We start from the raw sequence: 16,856 nt of genomic DNA, 5'->3' as shown, positions 1-16,856 counted from the left end.
TCACACAGTGAGGAGACTAGTAGTAGACAGAGACAGAGACTTCTAGGTGAATCACAGTACAGTGAGGAGACTGTAGTTGGTATTGACACAATACAACATAATACACCGCCATGGAAGAAGGTGAGGTGAGTTATGATCACAACTGAGAGCTGCAAAAATATACCAAAATAGAATTTGAACTTCCAAAAAAAACTGGAACTAAATCAAACCTGGTCAGAATGTGATTAACGATTAAAACGTGATCAAGCAGTCGACCAATCCCTGTCACTGAACTGTCCGTTGTTGTCTTGGTGGCTGTGACACGGTGATCACACCAGGCAAACACACACAGACACACTTTCCTCTTACAGACTCTCTCCAACGCCTGGCAGTGAAGGCATTGGTTAAAAGCCGGCTGCCTGGTGGTCATTGATCAGACTGTAACACTACACTACCACTACTCAGGTGGAGTGAGGTCACTGTTTGTGTGAGAGAGACAGACAAGAGATAAATATCCAATATCTACTGGGTGAAATACCACACTGTGCCATCACAGCAACAAGATTTGTGACCTGTTGCCACAAGAAAAGAGCAACCAGTGAAGAACAAACACCATTGTAAATACAACCCATATTTATGTTTATATATTTTCCCTTTTGTAATTAACTATTTGCACATTGTTACAACAGTGTATATAGACATAAATACATGTATTATTTTGGAACTTTTGTGAGTGTAATATTTACTGTTAATTTTTTATTGTTTATTTCACTTTTGTTTATTATCTATTTCACTTGCTTAGAGAGCAGCGAGGGCAGAGAGAGAGAGAGCAGAGGGAGAGCAGAGAGAGAGCGGAGGGAGAGAGAGCAGAGGGAGAGAGAGCGGAGGGAGAGAGAGCAGAGGGAGAGAGAGCAGAGGGAGAGAGAGCAGAGGGAGAGAGAGCAGAGGGAGAGAGAGCAGAGGGAGAGAGAGCAGAGGGAGAGAGAGCAGAGGGAGAGAGAGCAGAGAGAGAGAGCAGAGAGAGAGAGAGCAGAGAGAGAGCAGAGGGAGGGCAGAGAGAGAGCAGAGGGAGAGAGAGCAGAGGGAGAGAGAGTAGAGGGAGAGAGAGCAGAGGGAAAGAGAGCAGAGGGAGAGCAGAGGGAGAGCAGAGAGAGAGAGAGCAGAGGTAGGGCAGAGGGAGAGCAGAGAGAAAGAGAGCAGAGGGAGAGAGAGCAGAGAGAGAGAGAGAGAGAGAGAGAGAGAGAGAGAGAGAGAGAGAGAGAGAGAGCAGAGAGAGAGCAGAGGGAGAGAGAGCAGAGAGAGAGCAGAGAGAGAGAGAGAGAGCAGAGAGAGAGAGAGCAGAGAGAGAGAGAGCAGAGAGAGAGCAGAGGGAGAGAGAACAGAGGGAGAGAGAGCAGAGGGAGAGAGAGCAGAGAGAGAGAGCAGAGAGAGGAAGAGAGAGAGAGAGGGAGGGAGAGAGAGAGCAGAGGGAGAGAGAGCAGAGAGAGAGAGCAGAGAGAGAGAGAGCAGAGAGAGAGAGCAGAGGGAGGGCAGAGAGAGAGCAGAGGGAGAGAGAGCAGAGGGAGAGAGAGTAGAGGGAGAGAGAGCAGAGGGAAAGAGAGCAGAGGGAGAGCAGAGGGAGAGCAGAGAGAGAGAGAGCAGAGGTAGGGCAGAGGGAGAGCAGAGAGAAAGAGAGCAGAGGGAGAGAGAGCAGAGGGAGAGAGAGCAGAGAGAGAGCAGAGAGAGAGAGAGCAGAGAGAGAGAGAGCAGAGAGAGAGAGAGCAGAGAGAGAGCAGAGGGAGAGAGAACAGAGGGAGAGAGAGCAGAGGGAGAGAGAGCAGAGAGAGAGAGAGAGAGAGAGAGAGAGAGAGAGAGAGAGAGAGAGAGCAGAGCAGAGAGAGAGCAGAGGGAGAGAGAGCAGAGGGAGAGAGAGCAGAGAGAGAGAGCAGAGAGAGTTAGCAGAGAGAGGAAGAGAGAGAGAGAGGGAGGGAGAGAGAGCAGAAGGAGGGAGAGCAGATGGAGAGCAGAGAGAGAGCAGAGAGAGAGCAGAGAGAGAGAGCAGAGGGATAGAGAGCAGAGGGATAGAGAGCAGAGGGATAGAGAGCAGAGGGAGAGAGAGCAGAGGGAGAACAGAGAGAGAGAGCAGAGAGAGAGATAGCAGAGGGAGAGAGAGAGAGCAGAGGGAGGGAGAGCGAGAGCAGAGGGAGGGAGAGCGAGAGAGCAGAGGGAGAGAGAGAGAGCAGAGGGAGGGCGAGAGAGAGAGCAGAGGGAGAGAGCAGAGGGAAAGAGAGAGAGCAGAGGGAGGAGAGAGAGAGCAGAGATAGAGCAGAGAGAGAGCAGAGAGAGAAAGAGCAGAGGGAGAAAGAGCAGAGGGAGAAAGAGCAGAGGGAGAAAGAGCAGAGGGAGAGAGAGAGAGCAGAGAGAGAGACTGTGTACAGACTCAGTGAGCATAGCCTTGCTATTGAGAAAGGCCGCCGTAGGCAGACATGGCTCTCAAGAGAAGACAGGCTATGTGCACACTGCCCACAAAATGAGGTGGAAACTGAGCTGCACTTCCTAACCTCCTGCCCAATGTATGACCATATTAGAGAGACATATTTCCCTCAGATTACACAGATCCACAAAGAATTTGAAAACAAATCCAATTTTGATAAACTCCCATATCTACTGGGAGAAATTCCACAGTGTGCCATCACAGCAGCAAGATTTGTGACCTGTTGCCACAAGAAAAGGGCAACCAGTGAAGAACAAACACCATTGTAAATACAACCCATATTTATGCTTATTTATTTTAACTTGTGTGCTTTAACCATTTGTACATTGTTACAACACTGTATATATATAATATAACATTTGTAATGTCTTTATTGTTTTGAAACTTCTGTATGTGTAATGTTTACTGTTAATTTGTATTGTTTATTTCACTTTTGTATAATATCTACCTCACTTGCTTTGGCAATGTTAACACATGTTTCCCATGCCAATAAAGCCCCTTGAATTGAATTGAATTGAGAGAGCAGAGGGAGAGAGAGAGAAAGGAGAGGGAGAGAGAGAGAAAGGAGAGAGCAGAGAGAGAAAGGGAGCAGAAAGAACAAAGAGAGAGAGCAGAGAAAGCAGAGGGAGAGATGAGCTTCTGCATTTCTCAGCATGTTTTTACAAAAAGATAGATTTATAGTTGGATAAACTTGGATTTTTCCTCAAGGACATATACAGGATACTACCCTCCACAGCATAACCTTCACTATGTCACCAGGACATATACAGGATACTACCCTCCACAACATAACCTTTACTATGTCACCAGGACATATACAGGATACTACCCTCTACAACACTATGTCACCAGGACATATACAGGATACTACCCTCCACAACACTATGTCAACAGGACATATACAGGATACTACCCTCTACAACATAACCTTCACTATGTCACCAGGACATATACAGGATACTACCCTCCACAACACTATGTCACCAGGACATATACAGGATACTACCCTCTACAACATAACCTTCACTATGTCACCAGGACATATACAGGATACTACCCTCCACAACACTATGTCACCAGGACATATACAGGATACTACCCTCCTCAACATAACCTTCACTATGTCACCAGGACATATACAGGATACTACCCTCCACAACATATCCTTCACTATGTCACCAGGACATATACAGGATACTACCCTCCACAACACTATGTCACCAGGACATATACAGGATACTACCCTCTACAATATAACCTTCACTGTCACCAGGACATATACAGGATGCTACCCTCCACAACATAACCTTCACTATGTCACCAGGACATATACAGGATACTACCCTCTACAATATAACCTTCACTATGTCACCAGGACATATACAGGATAGTACCCTCCACAACATAACCTTCACTATGTCACAAGTATATATACAGGATACTGCCCTCCACAACATAACCTTCACTATGTCACCAGGACATATAAAGAATATTACCCTCCACAACACTATGTCACCAGGACATATACAGGATACTACCCTCCACAACATAACCTTCACTATGTCACCAGGACATATACAGGATACTACCCTCCACAACATAACCTTCACTATGTCACCAGGACATATACAGGATACTACCCTCCACTATGTCACAAGTATATATACAGGATACTACCCTCCACAACATAACCTTCACTATGTCACCAGGACATATACAGGATACTACCCTCTACAACATAACCTTCACTATGTCACCAGGACATATACAGGATACTACCCTCCACTATGTCACAAGTATATATACAGGATACTACCCTCCACAACATAACCTTCACTATGTCACCAGGACATATACAGGATACTACCTTCTACAATATATCCTTCACTATGTCACCAGGACATATACAGGATGCTACCCTCCACAACACTATGTCACCAGGACAAATACATGATACTACCCTCCACAACATAACCTTCACTATGTTACCAGGACATATACAGGATACTACCCTCCACTATGTCACAAGTATATATACAGGATACTACCCTCCACAACATAACCTTCACTATGTCACCAGGACATATACAGGATGCTACCCTCCACAACACTATGTCACCAGGACATATACAGGATACTACCCTCCACAACATAACCTTCACTATGTCACCAGGACATATACAGGATGCTACCCTCTACAACATAACCTTCACTATGTCACCAGGACATATACAGGATACTACCCTCCACAACATAACCTTCACTATGGCACCAGGACATATACAGGATACTACCCTTCAGAACATAACCTTTACTATGTCACCAGGACATATACAGGATACTACCCTCCACAACATAACCTTCACTATGTCACCAGGACATATACAGGATACTAACCTCCACAACATACCCTTCACTATGTCACCAGGACATATACAGGATACAACCCTCCACAACATAACCTTCACTATGTCACCAGGACATATACAGGATATTACTATCCACAACACTATGTCACCAGGATATATACAGGATACTACCCTCCACAACATAACCTTCACTATGTCACCAGGACATATACAGGATACTACCCTCCACAACATAACCTTCACTATGTCACCAGGATATATACAGGATACTACCCTCTACAACACTATGTCACCAGGACATATACAGGATACTACCCTCCACAACATAACCTTCACTATGTCACCAGGACATATACAGGATGCTACCCTCCACAACATAACCTTCACTATGTCACCTGGACATATACAGGATACTACCCTCCACAACACTATGTCACCAGGACATATACAGGATACTACCCTCCACAACATAACCTTCACTATGTCACCAGGACATATAGAGGATGCTACCCTCCACAACATAACCTTCACTATGTCACCAGGATATATACAGGATACTACCCTCTACAACACTATGTCACCAGGACATATACAGGATACTACCCTCCACAACATAACCTTCACTATGTCACCAGGACATATACAGGATGCTACCCTCCACAACATAACCTTCACTATGTCACCTGGACATATACAGGATACTACCCTCCACAACACTATGTCACCAGGACATATACAGGATACTACCCTCCACAACATAACCTTCACTATGTCACCAGGACATATAGAGGATGCTACCCTCCACAACACTATGTTACCAGAATATATACAGGATACTACCCTCTACAACACTATGTCACCAGGACATATACAGGATGCTACCCTCCACAACATAACCTTCCATATGTCACCAGGACATATACAGGATACTACCCTCCAACTATGTCACAAGTATATATACAGGATACTGCCCTCCACAACATAACCTTCACTATGTCACCAGGACATATACAGAATATTACCCTCCACAACACTATGTCACCAGGACATATACAGGATACTACCCTCTACAACACTATGTCACCAGGACATATACAGGATGCTACCCTCCACAACATAACCTTCACTATGTCACCAGGATATATACAGGATACTACCCTCTACAACACTATGTCACCAGGACATATACAGGATACTACCCTCCACAACATAACCTTCACTATGTCACCAGGACATATACAGGATGCTACCCTCCACAACATAACCTTCACTATGTCACCGGGACATATACAGGATACTACCCTCCACAACACTATGTCACCAGGACATATACAGGATACTACCCTCCACAACATAACCTTCACTATGTCACCAGGACATATAGAGGATGCTACCCTCCACAACATAACCTTCACTATGTCACCAGGATATATACAGGATACTACCCTCTACAACACTATGTCACCAGGACATATACAGGATACTACCCTCCACAACATAACCTTCACTATGTCACCAGGACATATACAGGATGCTACCCTCCACAACATAACCTTCACTATGTCACCTGGACATATACAGGATACTACCCTCCACAACACTATGTCACCAGGACATATACAGGATACTACCCTCCACAACATAACCTTCACTATGTCACCAGGACATATAGAGGATGCTACCCTCCACAACACTATGTTACCAGAATATATACAGGATACTACCCTCTACAACACTATGTCACCAGGACATATACAGGATGCTACCCTCCACAACATAACCTTCCATATGTCACCAGGACATATACAGGATACTACCCTCCACTATGTCACAAGTATATATACAGGATACTGCCCTCCACAACATAACCTTCACTATGTCACCAGGACATATACAGAATATTACCCTCCACAACACTATGTCACCAGGACATATACAGGATACTACCCTCTACAACACTATGTCACCAGGACATATACAGGATGCTACCCTCCACAACACTATGTCACCAGGACATATACAGGATACTACCCTCCACAACATAACCTTCACTATGTCACCAGGACATATACAGGATGCTACCCTCCACAACATAACCTTCACTATGTCACCAGGACATATACAGGATACTACCCTCCACAACATAACCTTCACTATGTCACCAGGACATATACAGGATACTACCCTCTACAATATAACCTTCACTATGTCACCAGGACATATACAGGATACTACCTTCCACAACACTATGTCACCAGAACATATACAGGATACTACCCTCCACAACATAACCTTCACTATGTCACCAGGACATATACAGGATACTACCCTCCACAACATAACCTTCACTATGTCACCAGGACATATATAGGATACTACCCTTCACAACACTATGTCACCAGGACATATACAGGATACTACCCTCTACAACATAATCTTCACTATGTCACCAGGACATATACAGGATACTACCCTCCACAACAGTATGTCACCAGGACATATACAGGATACTACCCTCTACAACATAACCTTCACTATGTCACCAGGACATATACAGGATACTACCCTCCACAACATAACCTTCACTATGTCACCAGGACATATACAGGATGCTACCCTCCACAACATAACCTTCACTATGTCACCAGGACATATACAGGATACTACCCTCCACAACATAACCTTCACTATGTCACCAGGACATATACAGGATACTACCCTCTACAATATAACCTTCACTATGTCACCAGGACATATACAGGATACTACCTTCCACAACACTATGTCACCAGAACATATACAGGATACTACCCTCCACAACATAACCTTCACTATGTCACCAGGACATATACAGGATACTACCCTCCACAACATAACCTTCACTATGTCACCAGGACATATATAGGATACTACCCTTCACAACACTATGTCACCAGGACATATACAGGATACTACCCTCTACAACATAATCTTCACTATGTCACCAGGACATATACAGGATACTACCCTCCACAACAGTATGTCACCAGGACATATACAGGATACTACCCTCTACAACATAACCTTCACTATGTCACCAGGACATATACAGGATACTACCCTCCACAACATAACCTTCACTATGTCACCAGGACATATACAGGATACTACCCTCTACAACATAACCTTCACTATGTCACCAGGACAAATACAGGATACTACCCTCCACAACATAACCTTCACTATGTCACCAGGACATATATAGGATACTACCCTTCACAACACTATGTCACCAGGACATATACAGGATACTACCCTCTACAACATAATCTTCACTATGTCACCAGGACATATACAGGATACTACCCTCCACAACAGTATGTCACCAGGACATATACAGGATACTACCCTCTACAACATAACCTTCACTATGTCACCAGGACATATACAGGATACTACCCTCCACAACATAACCTTCACTATGTCACCAGGACATATAAAGGATACTACCCTCTACAACATAACCTTCACTATGTCACCAGGACATATACAGGATACTACCCTCCACAACACTATGTCACCAGGATATATACAGGATACTACCCTCTACAACATAATCTTCACTATGTCACCAGGACATATACAGGATACTACCCTCCACAACACTATGTCACCAGGACATATACAGGATACTACCCTCTACAACACTATGTCACCAGGACATATACAGGATACTACCCTCCACAACATAACCTTCACTATGTCACCAGGACATATACAGGATGCTACTCTCCACAACATAACCTTCACTATGTCACCTGGACATATACAGGATACTACCCTCCACAACACTATGTCACCAGGACATATACAGGATACTACCCTCTACAACACTATGTCACCAGGACATATACAGGATACTACCCTCCACAACATAACCTTCACTATGTCACCAGGACATATACAGGATACTACCCTCCACAACACTATGTCACCAGGACATATACAGGATACTACCCTCCACAACATAACCTTCACTATGTCACCAGGACATATAGAGGATGCTACCCTCCACAACACTATGTTACCAGAATATATACAGGATACTACCCTCTACAACACTATGTCACCAGGACATATACAGGATGCTACCCTCCACAACATAACCTTCCATATGTCACCAGGACATATACAGGATACTACCCTCCACTATGTCACAAGTATATATACAGGATACTGCCCTCCACAACATAACCTTCACTATGTCACCAGGACATATACAGGATAGTACCCTCCACAACATAACCTTCACTATGTCACAAGTATATATACAGGATACTGCCCTCCACAACATAACCTTCACTATGTCACCAGGACATATAAAGAATATTACCCTCCACAACACTATGTCACCAGGACATATACAGGATACTACCCTCCACAACATAACCTTCACTATGTCACCAGGACATATACAGGATACTACCCTCCACAACATAACCTTCACTATGTCACCAGGACATATACAGGATACTACCCTCCACTATGTCACAAGTATATATACAGGATACTACCCTCCACAACATAACCTTCACTATGTCACCAGGACATATACAGGATACTACCCTCTACAACATAACCTTCACTATGTCACCAGGACATATACAGGATACTACCCTCCACTATGTCACAAGTATATATACAGGATACTACCCTCCACAACATAACCTTCACTATGTCACCAGGACATATACAGGATACTACCTTCTACAATATATCCTTCACTATGTCACCAGGACATATACAGGATGCTACCCTCCACAACACTATGTCACCAGGACAAATACATGATACTACCCTCCACAACATAACCTTCACTATGTTACCAGGACATATACAGGATACTACCCTCCACTATGTCACAAGTATATATACAGGATACTACCCTCCACAACATAACCTTCACTATGTCACCAGGACATATACAGGATGCTACCCTCCACAACACTATGTCACCAGGACATATACAGGATACTACCCTCCACAACATAACCTTCACTATGTCACCAGGACATATACAGGATGCTACCCTCTACAACATAACCTTCACTATGTCACCAGGACATATACAGGATACTACCCTCCACAACATAACCTTCACTATGGCACCAGGACATATACAGGATACTACCCTTCAGAACATAACCTTTACTATGTCACCAGGACATATACAGGATACTACCCTCCACAACATAACCTTCACTATGTCACCAGGACATATACAGGATACTAACCTCCACAACATACCCTTCACTATGTCACCAGGACATATACAGGATACAACCCTCCACAACATAACCTTCACTATGTCACCAGGACATATACAGGATATTACTATCCACAACACTATGTCACCAGGATATATACAGGATACTACCCTCCACAACATAACCTTCACTATGTCACCAGGACATATACAGGATACTACCCTCCACAACATAACCTTCACTATGTCACCAGGATATATACAGGATACTACCCTCTACAACACTATGTCACCAGGACATATACAGGATACTACCCTCCACAACATAACCTTCACTATGTCACCAGGACATATACAGGATGCTACCCTCCACAACATAACCTTCACTATGTCACCTGGACATATACAGGATACTACCCTCCACAACACTATGTCACCAGGACATATACAGGATACTACCCTCCACAACATAACCTTCACTATGTCACCAGGACATATAGAGGATGCTACCCTCCACAACACTATGTTACCAGAATATATACAGGATACTACCCTCTACAACACTATGTCACCAGGACATATACAGGATGCTACCCTCCACAACATAACCTTCCATATGTCACCAGGACATATACAGGATACTACCCTCCACTATGTCACAAGTATATATACAGGATACTGCCCTCCACAACATAACCTTCACTATGTCACCAGGACATATACAGAATATTACCCTCCACAACACTATGTCACCAGGACATATACAGGATACTACCCTCTACAACACTATGTCACCAGGACATATACAGGATGCTACCCTCCACAACACTATGTCACCAGGACATATACAGGATACTACCCTCCACAACATAACCTTCACTATGTCACCAGGACATATACAGGATAATACCCTCCACAACATAACCTTCACTATGTCACCAGGACATATACAGGATACTACCCTCCACAACATAACCTTCACTATGTCACCAGGACATATACAGGATGCTACCCTCCACAACATAACCTTCACTATGTCACCAGGACATATACAGGATACTACCCTCTACAATATAACCTTCACTATGTCACCAGGACATATACAGGATACTACCTTCCACAACAATATGTCACCAGAACATATACAGGATACTACCCTCCACAACATAACCTTCACTATGTCACCAGGACATATACAGGATACTACCCTCCACAACATAACCTTCACTATGTCACCAGGACATATATAAGATACTACCCTTCACAACACTATGTCACCAGGACATATACAGGATACTACCCTCTACAACATAATCTTCACTATGTCACCAGGACATATACAGGATACTACCCTCCACAACAGTATGTCACCAGGACATATACAGGATACTACCCTCTACAACATAACCTTCACTATGTCACCAGGACATATACAGGATACTACCCTCCACAACATAACCTTCACTATGTCACCAGGACATATACAGGATACTACCCTCTACAACATAACCTTCACTATGTCACCAGGACATATACAGGATACTACCCTCCACAACATAACCTTCACTATGTCACCAGGACATATATAGGATACTACCCTTCACAACACTATGTCACCAGGACATATACAGGATACTACCCTCTACAACATAATCTTCACTATGTCACCAGGACATATACAGGATACTACCCTCCACAACAGTATGTCACCAGGACATATACAGGATACTACCCTCTACAACATAACCTTCACTATGTCACCAGGACATATACAGGATACTACCCTCCACAACATAACCTTCACTATGTCACCAGGACATATACAGGATACTACCCTCTACAACATAACCTTCACTATGTCACCAGGACATATACAGGATACTACCCTCCACAACACTATGTCACCAGGACATATACAGGATACTACCCTCTACAACATAATCTTCACTATGTCACCAGGACATATACAGGATACTACCCTCCACAACACTATGTCACCAGGACATATACAGGATACTACCCTCTACAACACTATGTCACCAGGACATATACAGGATACTACCCTCCACAACATAACCTTCACTATGTCACCAGGACATATACAGTGAGGGAAAAAAGTATTTGATCCCCTGCTGATTTTGTACGTTTGCCCACTGACAAAGAAATGATCAGTCTATAATTTTAATGGTAGGTTTATTTGAACAGTGAGAGACAGAATATCAACAAAAAAATCCAGAAAAACGCATGTCAAAAATGTTATGAATTGATTTGCATTTTAATGAGGGAAATAAGTATTTGACCCTTCTGCAAAACATGACTTAGTACTTGGTGGCAAAACCCTTGTTGGCAATCACAGAGGTCAGACGTTTCTTGCAGTTGGCCACCAGGTTTGCACACATCTCAGGAGGGATTTTGTCCCACTCCTCTTTGCAGATCTTCTTCAAGTCATTAAGGTTTTGAGGCTGACGTTTGGCAACTCGAACCTTCAGCTCCCTCCACAGATTTTCTATGGGATTAAGGTCTGGATACTGGCTAGGCCACTCCAGGACCTTAATGTGCTTCTTCTTGAGCCACTCCTTTGTTGCCTTGGCCGTGTGTTTTGGGTCATTGTCATGCTGGAATACCCATCCACGACCCATTTTCAATACCCTGGCTGAGGGAAGGAGGTTTTCACCCAAGATTTGACGGTACATGGCCCCGTCCATCGTCCCTTTGATGCGGTGAAGCTGTCCTGTCCCTTTAGCAGAAAAACACCCCCAAAGCATAATGTTTCCACCTCCATGTTTGACGGTGGGGGTGGTTTCTTGGGGTCATAGGCAGCATTCCTCCTCCTCCAAACACGGCAAGTTGGGTTGATGCCAAAGAACTCAATTTTGGTCTCATCTGACCACAACACGTTCACCCAGTTGTCCTCTGAATCATTCAGATGTTCATTGGCAAACTTCAGACGGGCATGTATATGTGCTTTCTTGAGCAGGGGGACCTTGCGGGCGCTGCAGGATTTCAGTCCTTCACGGCATAGTGTGTTACCAATTGTTTTCTTGATGACTATGGTCCCAGCTGCCTTGAGATCATTGACAAGATCCTCCTGTGTAGTTCTGGGCTGATTCCTCACCGTTCTCATGATCATTGCAACTTCACGAGGTGAGATCTTGCATGGAGCCCCAGGCTGAGGGAGATTGACAGGTCTTTTGTGTTTCTTCCATTTGCGAATAATCACAGAAACTGTTGTCACCTTCTCACCAGGACATATACAGGATACTACCCTCCACAACACTATGTCACCAGGACATATACAGGATACTACCCTCTACAACACTATGTCACCAGGACATATACAGGATACTACCCTCCACAACATAACCTTCACTATGTCACCAGGACATATACAGGATACTACCCTCTACAACACTATGTCACCAGGACATGTACAGGATACTACCCTCCACAACATAACCTTCACTATGTCACCAGGACATATAGAGGATGCTACCCTCCACAACACTATGTTACCAGAATATATACAGGATACTACCCTCTACAACACTATGTCACCAGGACATATACAGGATGCTACCCTCCACAACATAACCTTCCATATGTCACCAGGACATATACAGGATACTACCCTCCACTATGTCACAAGTATATATACAGGATACTGCCCTCCACAACATAACCTTCACTATGTCACCAGAACATATACAGAATATTACCCTCCACAACACTATGTCACCAGGACATATACAGGATACTACCCTCTACAACACTATTTCACCAGGACATATACAGGATGCTACCCTCCACAACACTATGTCACCAGGACATATACAGGATACTACCCTCCACAACATAACCTTCACTATGTCACCAGGACATATACAGGATGCTACCCTCCACAACATAACCTTCACTATGTCACCAGGACATATACAGGATACTACCCTCCACAACATAACCTTCACTATGTCACCAGGACATATACAGGATGCTACCCTCCACAACATAACCTTCACTATGTCACCAGGACATATACAGGATACTACCCTCTACAATATAACCTTCACTATGTCACCAGGACATATACAGGATACTACCTTCCACAACACTATGTCACCAGAACATATACAGGATACTACCCTCCACAACATAACCTTCACTATGTCACCAGGACATATACAGGATACTACCCTCCACAACATAACCTTCACTATGTCACCAGGACATATATAGGATACTACCCTTCACAACACTATGTCACCAGGACATATACAGGATACTACCCTCTACAACATAATCTTCACTATGTCACCAGGACATATACAGGATACTACCCTCCACAACAGTATGTCACCAGGACATATACAGGATACTACCCTCTACAACATAACCTTCACTATGTCACCAGGACATATACAGGATACTACCCTCCACAACATAACCTTCACTATGTCACCAGGACATATACAGGATACTACCCTCTACAACATAACCTTCACTATGTCACCAGGACATATACAGGATACTACCCTCCACAACATAACCTTCACTATGTCACCAGGACATATATAGGATACTACCCTTCACAACACTATGTCACCAGGACATATACAGGATACTACCCTCTACAACATAATCTTCACTATGTCACCAGGACATATACAGGATACTACCCTCCACAACATAACCTTCACTATGTCACCAGGACATATACAGGATGCTACCCTCCACAACATAACCTTCACTATGTCACCAGGACATATACAGGATACTACCCTCCACAACATAACCTCCACTATGTCACCAGGACATATACAGGATACTACCCTCTACAACATAACCTTCACTATGTCACCAGGACATATACAGGATACTACCCTCCACAACACTATGTCACCAGGACATATACAGGATACTACCCTCTACAACATAATCTTCACTATGTCACCAGGACATATACAGGATACTACCCTCCACAACACTATGTCACCAGGACATATACAAGATACTACCCTCCACAACACTATGTCACCAGGACATATACAGGATACTACCCTCTACAACATAACCTTCACTATGTCACCAGGACATATACAGGATACTACCCTCCACAACACTATGTCACCAGGACATATACAGGATACTACCCTCTACAACATAACCTTCACTATGTCACCAGGACATATACAGGATACTACCCTCCACAACACTATGTCACCAGGACATATACAGGATACTACCCTCCACAAAATAACCTCCACTATGTCACCAGGACATATACAGGATACTACCCTCCACAACATAACCTCCACTATGTCACCAGGACATATACAGGATACTACCCTCCACAACACTATGTCACCAGGACATATACAGGATACTACCCTCCACAACACTATGTCACCAGGACATATACAGGATACTACCCTCTACAACATAACCTTCACTATGTCACCAGGACATATACAGGATACTACCCTCTACAACATAACCTTCACTATGTCACCAGGACATATACAGGATACTACCCTCCACAACACTATGTCACCAGGACATATACAGGATACTACCCTCCACAAAATAACCTCCACTATGTCACCAGGACATATACAGGATACTACCCTCCACAAAATAACCTCCACTATGTCACCAGGACATATACAGGATACTACCCTCCACAACACTATGTCACCAGGACATATACAGGATACTACCCTCCACAACACTATGTCACCAGGACATATACAGGATACTACCCTCTACAACATAACCTTCACTATGTCACCAGGACATATACAGGATACTACCCTCTACAACATAACCTTCACTATGTCACCAGGACATATACAGGATACTACCCTCCACAACACTATGTCACCAGGACATATACAGGATACTACCCTCCACAAAATAACCTCCACTATGTCACCAGGACATACAGTGGGGAGAACAAGTATTTGATACACTGACAATTTTGCAGGTTTTCCTACTTACAAAGCATGTAGAGGTCTGTAATTTTTATCATAGGTACACTTCAACTGTGAGAGAAGGAATCTAAAACAAAAATCCAGAAAATCACATTGTATGATTTTTAAGTAATTAATTTGCATTTTATTGCATGACATAAGTATTTGATACATCAGAAAAGCAGAACTGAATATTTGGTACAGAAACCTTAGTTTGCAATTACAGAGATCATACGTTTCCTGTAGTTCTTGACCAGGTTTGCACACACTGCAGCAGGGATTTTGGCCCACTCCTCCATACAGACCTTCTCCAGATCCTTCAGGTTTCGGGGCTGTCGCTGGGCAATACGGACTTTCGGCTCCCTCCAAAGATTTTCTATTGGGTTCAGGTCTGGAGACTGGCTAGGCCACTCCAGGACCTTGAGATGCTTCTTACGGAGCCACTCCTTAGTTGCCCTGGCTGTGTGTTTCGGGTCGTTGTCATGCTGGAAGACCCAGCCACGACCCATCTTCAATGCTCTTACTGAGGGAAGGAGGTTGTTGGTCAAGATCTCGCGATACATGGCCCCATCCATCCTCCCCTCAATACGGTGCAGTCGTCCTGTCCCCTTTGCAGAAAAGCATCCCCAAAGAATGATGTTTCCACCTCCATGCTTCACGGTTGGGATGGTGTTCTTGGGGTTGTACTCATCCTTCTATTCCTCCAAACACGGCGAGTGGAGTTTAGAGCAAAAAGCTCTATTTTTGTCTCATCAGACCACATGACCTTCTCCCATTCCTCCTCTGGATCATCCAGATGGTCATTGGCAAACTTCAGACGGGCC

At 43.9% G+C, this 16,856-nt stretch overlaps 1 protein-coding gene across 3 annotated transcripts in view; it reads right to left on the bottom strand.

Moving 5' to 3' along the window:
* Nucleotides 1-16,856, bottom strand: part of poc1a (POC1 centriolar protein A) — a 117,837-nt gene that overhangs the window by 52,843 nt on the left and 48,138 nt on the right. The window lies entirely within an intron of this gene.

Source organism: Salvelinus alpinus, chromosome 12 (genome assembly GCF_045679555.1).
Source record: "Salvelinus alpinus chromosome 12, SLU_Salpinus.1, whole genome shotgun sequence".
NCBI lineage: Eukaryota > Metazoa > Chordata > Actinopteri > Salmoniformes > Salmonidae > Salvelinus > Salvelinus alpinus.
This window is presented reverse-complemented; position numbering and strand designations above follow the sequence as displayed.